Here is a 571-nt window from a genome sequence, read left to right as displayed (position 1 = left end):
ATCATACTAGCTATATATATATATAATTGATATTTTTTATTCAATCTTATAAAATTTTGAAAATTATCATTTTTTTTGTTTTACCGAAACAAGGAACCTTAAAGAAAAAGAAAAGGAGAATTGGATTATTTGTCGATAACCTCAACCCCAAACCAATCAATCGAATATTGATTAATACGTAATTGATCGAACACTACTTGAAAACGGTTATTCTGCTCAGAAACTGAGAAGTTCTAAATGTTCCTGAAAATTCTTGCTCCCATTGGACCATCTGTATCTACATGCATTAAGATCCCGATTCATGGATCTCTCGATTCCAGAAATCAAAATAAGAGGATCGAACCATTTCTTCTGACTCTTTTTCAAATTTGATAACTGGTGGTTGATCGTGTATTTCATTATAGTTCTATGATTCATAGTATCATTTTCTATTTGATACCTTTGAATTCCATATTCGAACGTGGACTCTAACGTGGAGTAAAGAGGAGGTCGCAAGCGTTAGTGACACTTACCTTTGTCACTAACGCTAGGCCAAGCTTAGATTGCCTACGTTAGTGGTCACGTTAAGACT

The sequence above is a fragment of the Arachis ipaensis genome, chromosome B06 (assembly GCF_000816755.2).
Source record: "Arachis ipaensis cultivar K30076 chromosome B06, Araip1.1, whole genome shotgun sequence".
NCBI classification, from domain to species: Eukaryota; Viridiplantae; Streptophyta; class Magnoliopsida; order Fabales; family Fabaceae; genus Arachis; species Arachis ipaensis.
Note: the sequence above shows the minus strand (reverse complement) of the source record.